The sequence below is a fragment of the Schistocerca cancellata genome, chromosome 6 (assembly GCF_023864275.1).
Source record: "Schistocerca cancellata isolate TAMUIC-IGC-003103 chromosome 6, iqSchCanc2.1, whole genome shotgun sequence".
Classification (NCBI taxonomy): Eukaryota; Metazoa; Arthropoda; class Insecta; order Orthoptera; family Acrididae; genus Schistocerca; species Schistocerca cancellata.
Window position 1 is genome coordinate 327129667 of NC_064631.1, and position 19730 is coordinate 327149396.

The following is a 19730-nucleotide window of genomic DNA, read 5'->3' on the forward strand; positions in this document are numbered from 1 at the left end:
GTCCAATCAAATGTTCACAGCATCAGTCACTGCATCATCATTGTCAAATTGTCGTCCTTCGAGCCTTTTTTAGGTTTGGGAAAAGAAAAATGTCTGATGGAACCAAATCTGGAGAAGATGGCAGATGGCGTAACAGTTCAAACCTGCAGTCACACAGAGTTTCCAGTGTTGTGAGGGCTTTGTGAGCCAGTGTGTTGTCCTGATGCAAAAGAACTCCACGCGCCTATTTTCCATGCCTTTTTTTCTTTATCTCCTCTCTCAAATGGAGCAGAATGATGCAATAGTATGATGCATTGATTGTTATGCCCTTTCGCAAGTAATACACCATAACTACCCCTTCTGCTTCCCAGAAGACCGATGCCACCACATTACCAGCTGATTTCTGCACCCAGAATTTTTTTGGGGTAGGGAACGAAGGATGTTTCCATTGCTGTGACTTGTTCTGTCTCAGGATCATGTTGATGAATGCATATTTTGTCCATTGTCACATACCTTGCAAGAAAGTCATCTTCACCTACTTCACATTGGCAGACGATTTCTTCACAACATTGCACATGCTCCCATCTCTGATCTGCATTTAAGTCTTTCGGCACCCACTGAGATGAAACACTCTGCATTCCAAAATATCCACAACAATGTCATGAGCATACCCATGGGAGATTCCAAATGTGGTTTGAATGTGCTGCAATGTTGTTCGGTGATCCTGCAAAATTGTATCGTGAATTGCAGTCACTGTTTCATCAGTGGCAATGGTGACAGGTCTTCTGCTCCTTGGTACATCTTCCATACTCATTCTTCCACTTTTGAGGTCAGACACCAAGTTTATCACCGTTCCATAAGACGGAGCACTGTCCTTAAGCGTATTCTACATGTCCTCTGCAATTTACTTGGGTGTTACTCCCTTCAAATGAAGATATTCGACCACAGCACAGTTCTTGATTCTCTCGATATGTGCCATTTTGCTTACACTATGGTATACAATGCATCCTAGCGGCAAAACTAATGAAGCTGGAGCCACAGAATTTAACTTATTTACTCACAAAGGGACACCATAAAGGAAAGTGGTTTGTACGAGACATTATGGTCTCGGGCTGAAAACTTTTTGACTTCTGCTCATAGAATGGAGAGCCCAATCTAGGGACTAGTACATATCTAGGCCAGAGAGATGACAATCTACATCTGTCTACAGCTATACTCTCTAAACCATCGTGTGATGCATGGCAGAGGGTATGTCTCATTGTACTAGTTATTAGGGTTTCTTCCTGTTCCATTCATGTATGGAGTGTTGGAAGAATGATTGTTTGAATGCTTCTTAGCATGCAATAATTATTCTAATCTTATCCTCATTATCCCTACGTGAACAATATCCCTAGGCTAATAATTTAAAGATGGCTCTTCAGACTTCATAATAGATTTTCTTGGGATAGTTTACACCTGTCTTCAAGAGTCTGCCAGTTCAGTTCCTTCAGTATCTCTGTGACACTCCCATGGATTAAACAAACCTGTAACCATTTGTGCTGCCATTCTCTATATATAATGTTACTTAAAATCCGTCTTGATTGCAATTTTTTTTTTTTTATTCATATGACCGGTTTCGGTTCATTCAGAACTATCTTCAGATCTGATATTTCAGTTACAGGAGTAACCCGTCCAAATTCAGCAACTTTCACATGCTACGTCACATCTGAATGAACCGAAACTGGTCATATGAATTAAAAAAAAAAAAAAAAAAAAAAAAAAAAAAAAAAAAAAAAAAAAGATTTTAAGTAACATTATAAAATCACTGATTGCTGTTATCCCATAAGACATTATGTCTGTTTTTGCAAACTTCTCTATATACATTCAGTATCCCCCGTTAGTTCTATCTGGTACAGGTCCAACACACCTGAGCAATACTCTAGAATCATTTGAATGAGTGATAACAATCAATCACTTTTGTAGACTGATTGCACTTCCCCAGTATTCTATCAATAAACCAAAGTCTACCACCTGCTTTACCCACAACTGAACCTGTGTGGTCATTCCATTTCATATCCCTCCAAAGTGTTACACCCAGGTATTTGTATGAGTTGGCCAATTCCAACAATGACTCACTGCCATTATAGTCACAGGATACCATGTTTCCTCATTTTGTGAAGTGCAAAATTTTACATTTCTGAACATTTAAGGCAAATTGCAAATCTGTGCACAACATTGAAATCTTATCAAGATCTGACTGAATATTGATGCAGCTTCTTTCTGATAGTACTTCATTATAGATAACTGCATCATCTGCAAAAAGCCTGATTTTACTGTTCATGTTGTCTGCAATGTTATTAACATACTAGGTGAACAGCAAGGGTCCCAACTCACTTCCCTGGGGCACTCCCGAAATTACTTCTACATCTGATGATGACTCTCCTTTCAAGATATCATGATGTGTCTTCCCTACCAAAAATTTCCACAAATTTCACTTGATAGCTCATATGACTGTACTTTTGACACTATGCGTAGGTGCCGTACTGAGTCAAATGCTTTTCAGAATTGAAGAAACACTGCATCTACCTGGTTGCCTTGATGCAAAGCTTTCAGTATGTCTTGTGAGAAAAGGTGAAAGTTGGGTTTTACATGATCCATGTTTTCGAAATCCATTCTGCATGGCACTGAGGAGGTCATTCTGTTCAAGATACCTCAGTATGTTTGAGCTCAGAAAATGTTCTAAGATTCTACAATGAATTGATGTCTAGGATATGGTACAGCAGTTTCGTGGATGACTTCTACTACCCTTCTTGTAGACAGGTGTGACTTGTGCCTTTTTCCAAGAACTGGGCATGGTTTTTTGTTTGAGGGATCTACGGTAAGTTTATAGTGAAGACAGGTTGACTCAGCCACAAATTCAGTATAGAATCTGACAGGTATTTCATTGAGGCCTGGAGCTTTGTTCATTTTTAATGATTTCACCTCATTCTCAACACCATTGACACTAATACTTATTTCATTCATCTTTTCATTGATATGAGGATTAAATTGGACCCCATCACCTAGTTGTGGGAGCATTCTGCTGATAGCCACATTACTTGCATCAATGATGATGGATAAGAGAGCATCACTTACAGAATGTGTTAGTGTCACAAGTTGTTGGACGGACAGTTTGATGTTATTGAAGGCATTGAGAATTCCCAAAGTCTGCATCAGTGTTTTATTGCCATGTTTGTTTTTTCCTGCCAGTGTGTCCTTTACTGGGTCTTGAATAGTTGTTGTCTATAGATGTCTCCTATACAAGTTGACAGTTCCCAAAAATCATCTTAATTCTGGCCGAGGCAGAGCTTGAAGCAGTGCTGTTTTTTCTGGGTCAGACCCCTAGTGCATTAACCATGTGCCCCAGAAATAAGACTTCCTCCTGGCATAGTTAGCACTTTTCTTATTGATGTCAGTGCCGTAATAATTAAGGATATCGAACACACAAAGAAGGTGCACCTCTTGATCTGCTAGACTCTCTCAAGGTATGAACAACAAAAAGGAAAACACTGTAAAATTTTATCAACAAAATGCTGCCAGGTCTGCGTGGCATTTTATAGGCTGTAAGACATGGAACGGTGCTTGTACAACCCAAACAGTATATTAACAGCTCTGTTTTTGACATATCATTCAAACACTGGGGATCTGGAGCTATGACGCCTTGCAGTCAGATGCTGCTGCCAAGGAATGAGAAAAATCCAGAATGTTCATAACTGGATATCTCTATATGGTACTATTCATGCATTTAGTGATGATAGTCCCCACATGTTCTATGAGACCTGTTCTTCTTTGTGAACAAATATATGAGTGATGACTAAGCATTGTCTGGTGTTGATACTATCTCAACATTAAGTAGTAGTTCTGTAATATGCTTTGCTATGCACAATCTATCTGATGGCAGATACTGAGCCATATAATGAACTAATGGCTCCAGCAGCAGAATGATGCGGTGCACTGTCTCATTATTTACACAGCGCCTGGCCATTCATTCGTAATGTTTGGTAATGTCACTCATCACACACATGGGGACAGCATGTACACTTACAATATCAGGCACTGAACTAACCTGGATCTCTCACTTTGGATCAGAAAACTATGTGGACAATGATGTGTGTGGTGTATGTACTGAGTAGACTGCTGCTATGGCTGCTATGGTGGCGATTGTTGTAGAGACTGCTATTGTCACTATTGTTGTAAGACTGTGCTGTGGTCACAAGCGTTGCTCAAGTCCTTTTGAACTGTAAGTAGTCTCTTTTTCGGATCTGAATTCACTGTATGCAATTGTAGATGCTCCTGTCTAGCTTCTTCAGATTTTTTCGTCGTACATGTAGTTCTTGTGTTAAAGCATGCTCTAGTCCCACATTCTCATTGCGAGGGTCTTGCTGGTGCTTAAGTAATAATGGACTTGGAGATGGCCTTGAGTAGCCCTAAACCATCTCCCCTTTCTGCATTTGGTGGAGTAATTCCACTGCCAAGTTGGTAAAAAATGTCACACACACACACACACACACACACACACACACACACACACACACACACACACACACAAGTAAGCACAAGTAAGCACACCTCATGCACACATGACCGCTAACTCCAGCATCTTGGTTCGGAATTCTGATCAGGTGACTTTTTTGTTGAGAGTGGCCTGGTGCACCTATCACAAGCTGCCTCCAATGTTGTGCCTCTTGTCTCCAATGCATGTATGGTACCAGCACATTTGCAAGTGTGTTGAAGCCACAGCGCATGTAAACCAGGTGTCAGCTGAGAGTGGAGCAGATGTAGGCCGAAGGACAGTGGACCCTCTACGTGTGTTGTCAGGAGTGCTTGTGGCTACCCAGTTGGTGGAGTCCATGTGGAGCTGTTGTGGCCCCCTCATGTCTGAGGAGAGCAACCTTGTGGGAAGCAACTGCAGTGCCCTGGCATTGTTGTGGGCTTCTGTGTAACTTGTTGGTCAAACATAACCAGTTCTTTGCAGCGTTACATTCTCTCACAATTAGCACTGGCTGAATAAGTGTGGAAATTTAAACATTCAAATCGGCCACAATGTGCTATTTGGCATATCCTACAAGATGGAGTCTTTCAGTAGTCTCCAAAATTGTGAGGGTATGTTGCAACCAATTCTCTCGTCAAATATGACTTGTCAAAGCTGTTATTCTGAAGTCTTCATCAGACATTTTAGTGGTGCCATCTTCGCTGCTTCAAATTTTGAATTTGCAGTAGGTTGGGGTGCCTGTTGACTGTCATTGATGATGTGAGTGTGACTGGAGAGGTTGTATAGCAGAATTACAATTTCCACATGTCGTCCTCAGTACTATAACACCGCAAAGTGGAATTGACCATCCAAAACCAAGCCTCCGGCTGGTCTGGTTGAAAAGCAGGTAGTTTAAGCCTATGACACAGATGAAACATCATGTCACCAAAACTCCATCTATGCTATGTATATAAAATCTGTCTAGGAACAGCAGTAGATACCTCATTGCACCAGCACAGCATGGGAGGAAGCCCAGGGCATGTGACATGGGGCTCAATCTGTTGAGCATAACTTTGTGGCACGAATGGGTTCATCTGGAATGACACTGGCAAATAAGTACCAATCGGTACACTTCATGAGTGTTCCATGGATCAAGGTATGTGGCTAGAGTAAAACTCTGGTGGTCTATAACATCCAATCGGTGAACTGGCATCTACTCGGCAAGGTTTTTTTATACATGTATTGTTCCCATACACAATTGTCATTAAGAGCATTATTTGTACATTGGGCATGAGAATGTTCAGTAGATTACTAGTCATCACCCCATTCTGCATAAGTTGTTGGAAAAATAGATGTTTCTGAGGTGTATCCATCACTGAAGTAGTACTTGAGTGTTGTATAAATCCAAAACAGATGAACAATCTGCTCCATGGATGCAGGGTCACCACTGTAGGTAATCCATTGCAGGACTCTTGTAGAATAAAGTACTAACTAATATAAACTGTGAATAATGTTTTTATTGCTCTTAAATCAAGCCAATATACATGCTAGCATCTGCTCACAAAAGTGTAAAAATCCAGATTGACTAAACACTAAAGATATCACACACATTACTATTCTTTCTTTTCTTATCCTCAGTCACCTATATTGATATTATTTCATTGTTCCATTGCAACTTGCATGGAGAAATCCCAACAAGTATCTCCCCCCCTCCCCTCCCCTCCTCATTTCCTTGGTTTTCATTCACAGTTTTTCTTTACTTATTTCTGTACTGCTCAGCCTAGAACAATAACTGTAACAGGGATGAGGTGACTCCCATCTACCTTCCTCATGAGGTGGTGATGCTATAAAAACATGTGCTTTGTATTGATCCATTGTGAGGGTTGAAAAGTCCATGTTTCACTATGTATTAACATCCTTATTTTCTGCACAGTCTTAGTGAGTGTCTGCTGTAGGCCCAGCGAAAAACCAAATGTTACACAGTTCTGTGAATTCTTCTGATTCAATACTAGGGAACTCTGCTATCAAGAAAAATTAAAGAAATAGTTATGCAGGATGTTGCTGATTAAACTACATCCAACATAACTGCGTCTGAAAAAAGTACTGAGAACAAGAGTTCATAAACATAGCCAAAGCCTTGCAGACAAACAAACATTACGCGAAGCGAAATGTAGTGTGAAGAGAGCTATGCAAGAGGCGTTCGATGAATTCGAAAGTAAAGTTCTATGTACTGACTTGGCAGAAAATCCTAAGAAATTTTGGTCTTATGTCAAAGCGGTAGGTGGATCAAAACAAAATGTCCAGACACTCTGTGACCAAAATGGTACTGAAACAGAGGATGACAGACTAAAGGCCGAAATACTAAATGTCTTTTTCCAAAGTTGTTTCACAGAGGAAGATTGCACTGTAGTTCCTTCTCTAGATTGTCGCACAGATGACAAAATGGTAGATATCGAAATAGACGACAGAGGGATAGAGAAACAATTAAAATCGCTCAAAAGAGGAAAGGCCTCTGGACCTGATGGGATACCAGTTCAATTTTACACAGAGTACGCGAAGAAACTTGCCCCCCTTCTTGCAGCGGTGTACCGTAGGTCTCTAGACGAGCGTAGCGTTCCAAAGGATTGGAAAAGGGCACAGGTCATCCCCGTTTTCAAGAAGGGACGTCGAACAGATGTGCAGAACTATCGACCTATATCTCTAACGTCGATCAGTTGTAGAATTTTGGAACACGTATTGTGTTCGAGTATAATGACTTTTCTGGAGACTAGAAATCTACTCTGTAGGAATCAGCATGGGTTTTGAAAAAGACGGTCATGTGAAACCCAGCTCGCGCTATTCGTCCACGAGACTCAGAGGGCCATAGACACGGGTTCACAGGTAGATGCCGTGTTTCTTGACTTCCGCAAGGCGTTCGATACAGTTCCCCACAGTCGTTTAATGAACAAAGTAAGAGCATATGGACTATCAGACCAATTGTGTGATTGGATTGAGGAGTTCCTAGATAACAGGATGCAGCATGTTATTCTCAATGGAGAGAAGTCTTCCGAAGTAAGAGTGATTTCAGGTGTGCCGCAGGGGAGTGTCATAGGACCGTTGCTATTCACAATATACATAAATGACCTGGTGGATGACATCGGAAGTTCACTGAGGCTTTTTGCAGATGATGCTGTGGTGTATCGAGAGGTTGTAACAATGGAAAATTGTACTGAAATGCAGGAGGATCTGCAGCGAATTGACGCATGGTTCAGGGAATGGCAACTGAATCTCAATGTAGACAAGTGTAATGTGCTGCGAATACACAGAAAGATAGATCCTTTATCATTTAGCTACAAAATAGCAGGTCAGCAACTGGAAGCAGTTAATACCATAAATTATCTGGGAGTACGCATTAGGAGTGATTTAAAATGGAATGATCATATAATGTTGATTGTCGGTAAAGCAGATGCCAGACTGAGATTCATTGGAAGAATCCTAAGGAAATGCAATCCGAAAACAAAGGAAGTAGGTTACAGTACGCTTGTTCACCCACTGCTTGAATACTGCTCAGCAGTGTGGGATCCGTACCAGATAGGGTTGATACAAGACATAGAGAAGATCCAACGGAGAGCAGCGCCCTTCGTTACAGGATCATTTAGTAATCGCGAAAGTGTTACGGAGATGGTAGATAAACTCCAGTGGAAGACTCTGCAGGAGAGACGCTCAGTAGCTCGGTACGGGCTTTTGTCAAAGTTTCGAGAACATACCTTCACCGAAGAGTCAAGCAGTATATTGCTCCCTCCTACGTATATCTCGCGAAGAGACCATGAGGATAAAATCAGAGAGATTAGAGCCCACACAGAGGCATACTGACAATCCTTCTTTCCACGAACAATACGAGACTGGAATAGAAGGGAGAACCGATAGAGGTACTGAAGGTACCCTCCGCCACACACCGTCAGGTGGCTTGCGGAGTATGGATGTAGATGTAGATGTAGATGAAGAGTCTGCCTCAAAAAAGCACCCGTTTACATATTATCTAAATTTTTTATTCAATTATTGTCAGTAGTGTGATGCTAAATCAGTAGTGTATTGCTAAATTCATTTTAATGACTGAAACTGACATTTTTGCTAAACTGAATGTTCACTGATATTCATCTTCCTTTTGGACAGTACCTTCAAATAATTAATTGCAGTTAAAACATTTTACAACTGTTTTAAACCTCCATATAGTGGAAAACAATTTTTACAAAATGATACACTGAATTCAAGAATTTCAGGGTGTTACACACTTTGTAAACTATTTCCTGAGTGTTTTTCTCTCTAGTCCTGAAAAGCTACAAATTTTAAAATGTCAGAAGCTAATGTTGTTACATCATTTTAGATAAGTAATCTTTCAGGATGTCTGCAACCAGTTTGGTAGTAATGAATTACACTTGTTTTTGGTTGTTAATTTGTTTTCCTTTGTTTTTTGCTTCTCACTATCGATACATGGCACCTTGTCATTTTATAAACATTATTTCATTCCATCAGTCCCAAAAACTGTATGCTGTTAGTATGTCCACTTCCAATATTGGCAGTCTAGCAATACTGTACACATTAGGACTGTACTAGCCATTATCAAATTACATGTTTCATTTCAATGTGGTGTGCTGTGGCTGCCTATACAAGGAAGAGTGATGAAAACACTCTGTGTCCATCAAAGGCACTGCCTTGATGAAAAATAAATCTCGCTGAATGCTGAGCTGGAATCATAAACCATAACTCTGATGATCGTATCAGGTCAGAAAGATTGGAGCCTCCTCCATCCACACTACTCACCTCAGTGATGGAATTGGCGTATTTGGTTTCCACTGTCCCCTGTGTGTCACTGTATTAGCAAATAATATATGAGAATCAAACAAAGCTTCTGCTTCCACTTTCAAATTCTCATAACAAATTCAGACACTGAAAAGAAATTAGGAAAGTAAGAATATTTCTGTAATTGTACTTACTTGTTTTTGCAATCAACTCTACAGACAGAGAGCATATCAGATGCAGCTTATGACTGTGGCTGGGAAGAGCATGATGTTTCAACACAGAAGAATGTAGCGTTCATCATGCAGCGTGCCCAGAAAACAGTTGTCTTCAAAGGCGGCTGGTTCTACACACTAACCACAGAAACCTTTGTGGAGGTGAGTCACTAATAAAGAAAAACCATGTTCTACCTCCTTACCCCCCAAACCAGTGGGAAGTAATTCATAACTAATTTTAATGTATTACATCAATAGAAATTGTTGGATGAAAACAATCCCCAAAAATGAGGAAAAGCAACCACTTACTTTGAATGAACTACTACTTTCTTTACCAATTGTAGTATAGCCTCCCCCCCCCTCTCCTTTCCTTTCCCTCACCCCCATACACATACATACATACACAAAATTGCTCATCCAAATCGTCAAATCATAGCTGAGTAGTTGCCATCCCTCACTTTTGATTTGATTAATGTTAAGTTCATTTTCCTTCCATTTACATCTGTTTTGTTTGTCTCTGTATTGGGTCTCATCTTCATTATCCATATGGGGAGAACTCTGTGTTGGGGTGCTGGGTATTTCCGATTACTGCCTAGAAAGTGATTAGTTCTAAACTTTTATGTCAGTGTCACTCTTTCTTTCAATGTCTGCAACATCTTATTTTTCTTAATTCCTGTGTATTCCTCTATGAGTGAAATAAAGATGTGACCAATTAGTGCGGTTACTCTGAGTGCATGTGGTGTACCTCATTAATACAACCTAAAATGGCTCCCACACAAACAACATTCCTGTATAGGTCTTACAAATACCTAGGAAGCATTGTTTTATGCAGGCAGAGGGAAAAATTGTTGTATTCTATTGTAGTACCAAGCCTGTCATTTTCGGGATCCACAACTGATCCTATCTCACCTTTCCGTCTGACATCTCTATGCATTGTTACCCCCTTTGTCATTCTCATTCTCTTTTCTTTCATTTGCAGTGTGTATTTAATGAATGCTTCTTCAGTAAATATTATTGTCTGAATGAACTTATTTTGCTGAAATTTATAATCAGTAAAAGCAAATAGAAAACTACAAAGTACAATAGGCATTTTTGTTGGAAGGAATGGTCAGTGTAACTAAACTGACATATATCCATACAAATAAATAATTTTACAGAAGTTAGTAATTTCTCATGCAGCTAATATTATGTTCATCACTTTCTAATTTATAAGGCTTTACTTGGTCAAAAATGTAGAAAAGCTGTCTTAATTTTCAATATAAAAGTTACTTTTTGAGCTAGACAGATAAAATTTATATTTCTAATTTATGTCACTATTTTATTCCATTAATGAGCAATATTAATGTAATTATTTTGTATGCACCAGTAACTGTTCTAAGGAGTTATGAATTTCTTGCTGTATGCCAATCAGAGAAATGCATTTGCTTGCAGCTCCTCCGCCTGTCATTTTCCTACTACACTGTGCTTCGAAATATCAATGACAGATAAGAGAAGCCACAGAACATGGATTGGATGATCTGATAGCCAAGTGCCCTCTTCTTATGATTATACCATCTTTCAAGAGGATAGCAGTCAGTAAGAAAACTTGGTTCCATTATTGAGAACTTCAGAGTGACAGTTTACACCACGCTTTTAGTTAAAACAGATTATTGATGATAGAAATTCAAAAATGTTTACTGCAGTGCCATAATTCTATAAACTATAATTATATAAAATTGCTTGTAATTAATGCATAAAATCAATAAATTGCCAAGAAGAAGAACAAAGTATAAATTTTTCAATAATACAATGTGGCACTGCATCAAAATGTTTTCATCATGTAGTTGCTATGCTCAATGTCTTTTTGTATTTGACTGTTTATTTCTTTAGTTGGTACCGTCAAAATTTCTAAAAAAAAATCTTTTAGAGTATGAAATTTTCTGTCTAAATTTATATTATTGTCTCTTAAACATGTTCAGTATGTCCAAATATGGTAGCAGTCTCTACGCCTATTTCCTAAAGTTTGAATTAAAGCCTTGGCTAACTTACTCAAATAATCTTGGACTAGTTTCTGAATTCCATCAAATCATTTAATAGAAACTGATTTGCCTGGATATGTAGAAAATAACGAGAGAGAAAGGATGAGGGTAACAATAGAATAGGGAGCTCAACCTAAGGACCAGTGCATGTGTAGGCCAGACAGATGACAATCTACATATACTTTTACATCTATACTCTCTAAACCACTGTGAGGGGCATAACAGAGGGTATGTCCCATTGTACCAGTTACTAGGGTTTCTTCCTGCTCCTTTCACATATGGAGTGTGGGAAGAATGATTGTTTGAATCCTTCTGAGGGTGCAGTAATTGTCTTATCTTATCTTATCGTGACAATCCATGTGTGAGCAAGATTTGTGGGTTGTAGTATACCCCTACAGTAATAATTTAAAGACAGTTCCTGAAACTTTGTTAATAGACTTTCTTGTGATAGTTTACATATGTCTTCAAGAGTCTGCCAGTTCAGTTCCTTCAGTATCTCTGTGACACTCACCCACAGGTTAAACAAACCTGTAACCATTCGTGTTGCCTTTCTTTGTATATGTTCAATATACCCTCTTAGTCCTATCTGGTACAGGTCCCACACACCTGAGCACTAGTTTAGAACCACTTACATGAGTGATTAATAAGAAATCTTTCTTCCAGTCTGATTTACACTCCCCATTATTCCACAAATAAACCAAAGTCTACCACCTGCTTTACCCATGACAAACTATATGATCATTCCATTTCAAATCCCTACAAAGTTTTACACCCAGCTATTTGTATGAGTTGGCCGATTCCAACAATGACTCACTGCCATATAGTCATAGGATACCGTGATTCTTCATTTTGTGAAGTGCAAAATTTTACATTTCTGAACATTTAGAGCAAGTTGCAAATTTCTGCACCACGTTGAAATCTTATCAAGATATGTTTGAATATTTATGCAGCTTCTCTCAGACATTACTTAATTATAGACAAATGCATCATCTGCAAAAAGCCTTATTTTACTATTCATATTGTCTGCAATGTTATTAACATACTAGGTGAACAGCAAGGGTCCCAAAACACTTCCCTGGTGCACACCCAAAGTCACTTCTACATCTGATGGTAACTCTCCATCCAAGATAACATGCTGTGTCCTCCCCACAAAAAAGTCTTCAATCCAGTCACAAATTTCACTTGATAGCCTGTATAATAGTACTTTTGACAACTGACAATAAGTGTAGGTGCAGTAAATGCTTTTCGGAGATCAAGAAACTTGCCTTGATCCAAAGCTTTCAGTATTTCATGCGAGTAAAGTACAAGTTGGCTTTCACATGATCTATGTTTTCGAAATTCATTTTGGGTGGCACTGAGGAGGTCATACTGTTTGAGATACTTCATTATGTTTTTGTTCACGAGATCTATGATAGATTATAGTGAGAAGAGGGGCTGACTCACCCACAAATTCAGTACAGAATCTGACAGGGATTCCATTGGGGCTGGAGCTTTGTTCAATTGTAACTATTTCAGGTGTTGCTCAACACCGCAACTCTTATATTTATTTCACCCATCTTTTCTGTGGTATGAGAATAAAATTGGGACAGTTCTCCTGGGTTGTCCTTTGTAAAGGAGGATTTGAAAATGGAGTTAAACATTTTAGCTTTAGTTTCGCCACCCTCAGTTTCAGTTTCTGTCTCATTCACTAGGGACTGGCCACAAACTCTGGTGCCTTTACATATGACCAGAATTTCTTTGTGTTCTGCAAAAGATCACTTGACGATATTCTCATATGGTAGTCATTGAAGGCATCACTTAGTGCTCTCTATACAATCAAATGTGTTTCATTCAGCATCTCTCTATCTATTGCCAGGGCTATCACAAGTTCTGGAAATCATGGAATATCTGGGAAATGTGAAAAAAAAGCACTGGAAAAACCTTATTTTTCTCTCACTGGATGAAATAGTTTGTTTACTGAGATGTCACACATCTTCACCGGCTGGACACAGCTGAATATGTGCGCCGCTTCCTTACTTCCTCATTCTTACTGCTTCTCCCCTTTCTACCACTCTTCTCAGTTTGGAGTCCACACTGCCATTACTTCTTATAGCACTCATGTATGCATAAGTTGTGTCCGAGTGATTGTGTGAATGTGCGTGCGCTCTCATTTTCTGACAAAGGATATGGCCAAAAATTTAGTTGTGAGAATGTGATTATCTTTTGTATGTGCCTGTCTGTGGCTCATCGATCATCTTTACATTGAATTTCTACCTTTCCTCATTAGTATTGATTCTCAGAGTATTTGTGCAAGTTATCTGTTGCATGGATTGATCACTGCGGTCTCATTTTATCAACATGGTGTCTGTGACACGTGAATAACTGGCCACATGAGTGGGCTTCCATGAAGGGTATCTCTAATGGATGGGGCCTGCTGATCTGAAGCCCATAGTTTCTCACTAATGTGCAAGCCCTGCCTGTCAGATCTAGCCCCACTGATCAGCCCACAGACCTGGTCTGTTTGTGTGTAGTGCAACATGGCAAATTTTCATGGTTTATCCATGGACCCAGGACTGTTATGCTGCTCAGCAGGCGAGAGGCCATGGGTGATGGATTTCAGGAAGTGCAACTGTCTCGCTCCAAGTACAGTGTACAATTTTATAAACATTTTATTTATACTAGTACATTTTGGCACTTCAAAAGTGGTTTATATATTAGAATGTAAGGATGATAAAGAGAGGAAAATTGTGGCGGTCACTGGCAGTTTGCATGTTATGTATTCATGTATTTGTTGGAAGAAAAATCACACAATACCTGTACAATAACAGACATTACATAGTGGGTAATAACCAACAGTAACAGATATAGTGGAACCAAAATTTTATTGGCGATCAGCTATGTCAGTTTACACAATTCTTCCGCACTTTATACACATCTTTCAAGGGGCCTATTTTTTTTTTTTTTTTTTTTTTTTTTCTGAGGTTATTTCTGAAATCAGTGAAGGTCTCGTAAATCTGTCTTGTGACACCAACAAAATGCATATTTTTGTCACAAAATGTGTTTCATTTTATTGAAATAAAACAACAACAGTGGTCTTAATGAAACACACATACCATTTGGTTTGCTTTCTTTATCTAAAACCAGTTCATTACAAAAGATGTTGACGTTAGTACCTAAGATTTTTGCTCATGTTTAGAAATACACAAGTCCTTATACTTTTTGTCAACTTATGGCTTTGCTTACCCTTGAGATCTCTAAATTTATCTGTAAATCAGGTAAATATCAGGGAATTTCACTTCAGGAAACTTGTGGTAGCCCTGTATAGCCCTATGCTTTATTTTAAGCCTGTTATGCAGTAACCTCCGTTTCTTTGGAAGTTTCTTTACAGTGACTGTACACCATGGAGGTTCCCTCCTATTACAGACTGTTCTACTGGATACATATCTGTTCATTGCATGGTCAACTATTCTTTTAAACTCGAGCCAGATTTACTCTGCATGTCTCTGACCTGTGCTGAAAGTTTCAAGATCCTCATTGAGATATGACACTACTGATTTTTTATCTAGTTTACTGAAGATACATTTCTTTCTGCTTATTTTAGATGTCCTTTATACTTTGGTACTCATTGTCGCCACAACTGCATCATGGTCACCGATGCCAGTTTCGAAGTGGACATCTTCAAAGACGTTAGGTTTGTTTGTTGCCATTAGATCCAATGTGTTTCTGTCATGAGTGGAGTCCCTAACTATCTGTTCTAGGTAGTTTTCAGAGGAAGCATTTAGTCAAATTTCATAGGCTGCCTTATCATACCCACCACTAACAAAACTGTAATTTTCCCTATTAATTGTGGGATAATTAAAGTCTGCATTCATGATTACAGTATGACAGGGGAATTTGTGTACAAGTGAACTGAATTTTCTCTAAAGTGTTTAGTTATTCTGATGGGTGTTAGAAGTATCTAATTATTGTTTTATGTCCACCCCTGATACCGAGTCTTGCCCTATGAAACTCACATGCAGCTTCAGTTTCTATCTCAGTGGATTTGTGTCTCTTATCTACTGCGACAAATACACCTCTTCCATTTCCTAATTGCCTATTCTTTCAATATACACTTAAATTTTCCCAAAAATCTCAGTGCTATCAATTTCAGGTTTCAACCAGCTTTATGTACCTAGTGTTACATATATCCAGTGCTTTTTACGAGTGCTTCTAACTCTGGCACTTTATTGTGAATGCTTTGGCAGTTTACCATTAGGATTTTAATACTTTCATCTGTGAAAGACACTGCATTCAATCTTACCCTGATACTTCTGGGTTTTCTACACTTATCATTTTCTGGATTGGATAGAGGGTTGCCTAATCTAAAGATCCTTGTGTGCACACCACACACAGTCAGCTACCTGAGTAGCACACCTGAGCTATTAGGGGGATCCTACAGTTTTCAACCGTATGGCACAAGTCCAGGAAGTTGCGGCCTAGCCTGTCACAGAATCTTCGAAGTCTCTGATTCAGTCATTCCACTCAACTCAGAATGAGAGGGCCACGAACAGTTCTGGGGTCAGTGCTGCAAATTGTGAGCTTCATTTAAACTCCATGCACAAGGCTGGTATTCTCAACCTTCTCTACCAGTTGCTGGAAAGACCCAAGAATGACCTCAGAGGCATCATTTGTTCCAATGTTCACCACGATCTGCAGTTATTTGCACCCTAAAGGGTGGAAATGAACACGTAGAAAGGCGACACATTGAGTTGAGAAGAACTAGATGGATTTTGGAGTAGGTGTTTTAGAGTGTAGAGAGAAGAGCAAAAATTGTCTCAAAATGTCATCAATGAATATGAATCATTTGCGGGGTTTTGTGTGTTGACTGGACAGGAAGGTTCCTCCAGAGGACCATAACTAAGAGACCGTAGATAGGATGACATATTTTGAGTGCTCATGGCAGTATCTCAGATTTGTTTAGAGAGTTGTCCTTCAAAAGTGAAATAATTGCCAGTCAGGAAGTGGTTGCCTAGGAGGATTTAGAAAAAGGTAGTGGGTTTAGCATCAAGACAACATTGGGAAAGTCTTGCGGCTGTGGACATAGGGAACGTTCGTGTGTTAGAACATTCACTGCATCCACAGTGGCCAACAAGTTGTCTGGTGGTAATGGGAAACTGCAGGAAGGCAGTGAAGGAACTGAACAGTGTCTTGAATGTAGTATGGGAGGTTGCAGATAATACTTTGTGACATCGGTCAACAAAGGCACAGGGTCATTCTCTATAGGAGCTTTGTATCCAGTCATAATGGGATGATCATTAGGGAAACTTGTGGGGGAGAGTTTGTGGAGTCTGGGAAGTAAGTAACAGGCAGTAATGCAGGGAGTAGTTTGTGTGAGGAGGGAGATAGCTTCATCCCAAAACCTGACATCTGAATCTAAGTCGATCATGGTCATTAGGTTTACACACAGAAGTGTTGGAAAGTTGACGGTAGTCTGTAGCCACAGTTAACAACAATTCATGACCACTGTGGGAAGCATGATAAGGTCTGGATTGGTTGTTAGGTTATTAATAGCTGTGTGCTCCATAGAAGTGATGTTAGACTTCCTGAGGAGAAATTGGGAAAGGAAGGTGAGGTCAGGTTAGAAGTGATGAATTTCTGAAAGATTATTAGGAGTCTGGATGCAAGAGGTGGTGGATCACTGTTGGAGGGTGGTTGGAACTCTCTTAAACACGTTTCTATGTGATGTTTTGTGTGGCTATCGCCAGTGGGGTGTGTGGTGAAGAAATTTTTCTGCTGCAGGGAATGAGTAAAGGTAAGAAGGTCCGTTACAAGTTCTTCATGGTTAAGCTTAGGTTTTGGGCAGAAGATGAGGCCTTTTAAAAAGTACTGGGACTTTTGCAGGGCCAGTCTTTTGGCAAAATGGTTGTCAATTGTGTTATTGGTTGGGTTTTCAGGGGCAATATGTTTCAGGATTGGAGGAGAAGGAAGTTTTTTGGGAATGTTGGATATGTCAGCAAGTCATGGTTGGGGAGCTATGATGGCTTTTTTTTTGGGGGGGGGGGGGGGGTTGGAACAGAGAAGTAGACTATTTCTTGGCTATGGAACTTGCTGTTGGTGGGGAGGCTTGCGTGCCTCAGCGATACAGATAGCCGCACCGTAGGTGCAACCACAACGGAGGGGTATCTGTTGAGAGGCCAGACAAACGTGTGGTTCCTGAAGAGGTGCAGCAGCCTTTTCACTAGTTGCAGGGCGCAACAGTCTGGATGATTGACTGATCTGGGCTTTTAACACTAACCAAAACGGCCCTGCTGTGCTGGTACTGTGAACGGCTGAAAGCAAGGGGAAACTACAAATGTAATTTCTCCCCGAGGGCATGCGGCTTTACTGTATGGTTAAATGACGATGGTGTCCTCTTGGGTAAAATATTCCAGAGGTAAAATAGTCCCCCATTTGGATCTCTGGGCAGAGGCTACTCAAGAGGACATCGTTATCAGGAGAAAGAAAACTGGCATTCTATGGATCAGAGTGTGGAATGTCAGATTCCTTAATTGGGCAGGTAGGTTAGAAACTTTAAAAAGGGAAATGGATAGGTTAAAGTTAGATATAGTGGGAATCAGTGAAGTTCGTTGGTAGGAGGAACAAGACTTTTGGTCAGGTGAATACAGGGTTATAAATACAAAATCAAATAAGGATAATGCAGGAGTAGGTTTAGTAAGGAATAGGAAAATAGGAATGCAGGTAAGCTACTACGAACAGCATAGTGAATTCATTATTGTGGCCAAGATAGACACGAAGCCCATGCCTACTACAGTAGTACAAGTTTATATGCCAACAAGCTCTGCAGATGACGAAGAAATTGATGAAATGTATGATGAGATAAAAGAAATTATTCAGATAGTGAAGGGAGACAAAAATTTAGTAGGCACGGGTGATTGGAATTCAATAGTAGGAAAAGGAAGAGAAGGAAACATAGCAGGTGAATATGGATTGGGTCTAAGAAATGAAAGAGGAAGCTGCCTGGAAGAATTTTGCACAGAGCATAATTTGGTCAAAGCTAACACTTGCTTCAAGGATCATGAAAGAAGGTTGTATACACTGAATAAGCCTGGAGATACTAGAAGGTGTCAGATAGATTATATAATGGTACGACAGAGATTTAGGAACCAGGGGCAGATGTAGACTCTGACCACAATCTATTGGTTATGAACTGTAGATTAAAACTGAATAAACTGCAAAAAGGTGGGAATTTATGGAGATGGGACCTGGATAAATTGAATAAACCAGGGGTTGTACAGAGTTTCAGGGAGACCATAAGGGAACAATTGACAGGAATGGGGGAAAGAAATACTTTAGAAGAAGAATGGGTAGCTTTGAGGGATGAAGTAGTGAAGGCAGCAGAGGATCAAGTAGGTAAAAAGACAAGGGCTAGTAGAAATCCTTGGGTAACAGAAGAAATAGAGAATTTAATTGATGAAAGGAGAAAATATAAAAATGCAGTAAATGAAGCAGGCAAAAAGGAATACAAACGTGTCAAAAATGAGATCGACAGGAAGTGCAAAATGGCTAAGCAGGGATGGCTAGAGGACAAATGTAAGGATGTAGAGGCTTATCTCTCTAGGCGTGAGATAGATACTGCCTACAGGAAAATTAAAGAGACCTTTGAAGAAAAGAGAACCACTTGTATGAATATCAAGAGCTCGGATGGAAGCCCAGTTCTAAGCAAAGAAGGGAAAGCAGAAAGATGGAAGGAGTATATAGAGGGTCTATACAAGGGCAATATTCTTGAGGACAATATTATGAAAATGGAAGAGGATGTACATGAAGAGAAAATGAGGGTTATGATACTGTGTGAAGAGTCTCACAGAGCCCTGAAAGACCTGAGTCAAAACAAGGCCCCGGGAGTAGACAACATTCCATTAGAACTACTGACAGCCTTGGGAGAGCCAGGCCTAACTAAACTCTACCATCTAGTGAGCAAGATGTATGAGACAGGTGAAATACCCTCAGACTTCAAGAAGAATATAATAATTCCAATCCCAAAGAAAGCAGGTGTTGACAGATGTGAAAATTACCGAACTATCAGTTTAATAAGTCACGACTGCAAAATACTAACGCAAATTCTTTACAGACGAATTGAAAAACTGGGGAAGATTAGTTTGGATTCCGTAGAAATATTGGAACACGTGAGGCAATACTGCCCCTACGACTTATCTTAGAAGCTAGATTAAGGAAAGGCAAACCTACGTTTCTAGCATTTGTAGACTTAAAGAAAGCTTTTGACAGTGTGAGTGGAAT